Source organism: Cupressus sempervirens, chromosome 3 (genome assembly GCF_028749045.1).
Source record: "Cupressus sempervirens isolate cs-2001-9-10 chromosome 3, ASM2874904v1, whole genome shotgun sequence".
Classification (NCBI taxonomy): Eukaryota; Viridiplantae; Streptophyta; class Pinopsida; order Cupressales; family Cupressaceae; genus Cupressus; species Cupressus sempervirens.
Window position 1 is genome coordinate 307,298,265 of NC_143120.1, and position 2,876 is coordinate 307,301,140.

Below are 2,876 nucleotides of genomic sequence, written 5' to 3' on the forward strand. Positions count from 1 at the left end.
TTACATGTACAATTTAGGATCTAAACCCTTAAGATATGTCATTTAATTAAACTTCTAAGATTAAGACATAAAGGTGAATTTGACATATATACATAGACATTAATATCGAAGACATACATGTCTACATTTAACATTATATATATGTTTTCTAAAATTTGTAGTTGACATAAATTTTGTAATGTTTTTCTAATGTTTTTATAAATTTGTTTTCTAAAATTTATATTATTATAAATTTTCTAACATTTTTCTAATTTTTTTCTAATTTTTTTTTTTTAAATTTATATTAAATTATAAATTTTCTAATATTTTTGTAATTTTTTTTCTAAATTTGTTTTCTAAATTTTATATTAAATTTTAAATTTTCTAATTTTTTGTAATGTTTTTTTTTTAAATTGTTTTCTAAATTTTATATTAAATTATAAATTTTCTAATATTTTTTCTAATATTTTTCTAAATTTTTTTTCTAATTTTTTTTAATATTTTTTCTAAATTTTATATTAAATTAAAAATTCTCTAATATTTTTTCTAATGTTTTTCTAAATTTATTTTGTAATGTTCTTTTAATATTTTTTCTAAATTTTATATTAAATTATAAATTCTCTAATATTTTTGTAATGTTTTTTCCAAATTTGTTTTCTAAATTTTCTAATGTTTTTGTAATATTTTTTTTCTAATTTTTCTAATTTTTTTTAATTTTTTTTTTTCTAAATTTTCTAATTTTTAAAAATATTTTTTTATAAATTTGTTTTCTAAGTTTTATATTACATTATAAGTTTTCTAATGTTTTTGTAATGTTTTTTCTAAATTTTCTAATATTTTTCCTAAATTTTCTAATATTTATTTAATATTTATTTACCTTTTTTCCGAAATTTATTTTCTAAATTTTATATTAAATTATAAATTCTCTAATGTTTTTGTAATGATTTTTCTAAATTTATTTTCTAATATTTTTCCCAAATTTTGTACTATTTTTCCTAATGTTTTCTAAAATTGTTTTCTAATGTTTTCTATATAATATTTTTCTGTTTTCTAAATTAATATAAATAAACAATGAAAATATTAAATTAACATTTAAATATGCTTTCAAAACCATTAAAAATGTAAATAACATTCAAATATAGTTTTAAAAGATTAAAAAAATGCATAGAAAACATTAAAATCTACTTTAAAAACATTTAAAAATACTTTAAAAACATTAAATTAATACTATTTACACATACCCGATAATAAGAATGAGAAGGAAAATGACCAGATGATGCTGACGGAGGTAGACAAAATGCACGTTCGCCCCAACATTCACCCGATCAACAGTCGTCGTGAAAATGACGTTCAAAAATCAAAAAACGCAATATAAAGCACTAAAAATTGGTGCCCCATATGTTCGCATGAACATGTACACTGGACATGTTTGTGCGAACATGCCTTATTAGGCACGCACATGTTCGCGCGAACATGTCCAGTGTACATGTTCTCGCGAACATGTCTCGGTTGTTCGCGGGAACAGTAAAAAATTAGAAATCCGAAAATTGAGCAATTTTTCCAAGTTTCTTCATCCCACTAAAGTGGAACCCATTATTGTGGGTTCACCCATGTCTCAAGAATGAACATCTAGATCAAATATCTATGTTGAAATGCATCTACGTAAATTGTACACGAACTATAAATAGTCAAATACATGTTATCCAACTACTGAAGTACTAAATAGTCAAATAAATAGTGAAATGTACGTGTCATCGAGGTACTAAAAAACACATGTATACAAAGTCTCCAATATATAAATGCATCAATATATATATAAATCTAGTACTACTAGAGGGACCCCTCAAGATGCATACAAACAGAATGACCCTCTGATCGAGTCTCCTGTACATCTTGTGATCGAGGCGCAAGAAGTGAGCCCTACTAATTTATATAAATTATAACTATCTAGACATATATATACATGTGTAGATGAATATGAGTGCATATAATTTGAAACATGAATAACTTTACAAACTATTTAAAACTTGTACCTAAGCACTAGTGGGTGTCTCACTAGAATTCTCTCTCTGATGTACATGCCCTGACCGAACACTAGATGTGATAATGTGCTTGGCCACCTATATCTACATGATTTATTATAACTTTTTAATATCTATTATATATATGTACTTGGGTCTTAGGAGGTAGACGATGACCATCATACTCCATCGTATCATCTATCGATGCATTTCTAGAGTCAATCCCATCCTAATACACCAACATCATCTCCTGAAACTCCAACACCTATTGAACCACCCTCAGTGCCACAATCTCCAATTGCTAGTAATGACAAGTGAAGTGGTGTGTGTAACTGAGTGGGTAATGGTGTAGAATCAGTGCCAAGTTGGAATAACATGTCCATGTATGATGAAAATCCCATGTTCTGACTAGTATCAATCTCAGATAGCCCTTGTAACTGCTCAACAAAAACATTAAGCACCTCAGCTATGATCCTGACATCTCCAACTTGTATGCTCAAGCCATTTGTAGAGTGTCATAAGCCTAGTGCAGAATGTTGTGTGGCAACTAACACTAGTATGGTTAGTGTTTGAAGAACTATGGAGCTCTAATGCAGTCAAATGGTGTCCATCACTAAGTGAACTAGTATCCTATGTGTATCATAAATATAAATGATACCTTGCAACACATCATCCAAAAAATATAGTGCTAGATCCATTTGTGTGTGCTATCCACAAAGAGCATGAACATCACCTATTACTGATAGTCCAATAGCTCTATATGCCTCATTAAGGGAGGTTCCTAATGTGCTACTTGATGCCTCTAAAGATGCTCGACCTAGACAACTTTGTCGAGTGTGAATATAGGAACCCAAAGTGTCAGATATTATACCAATA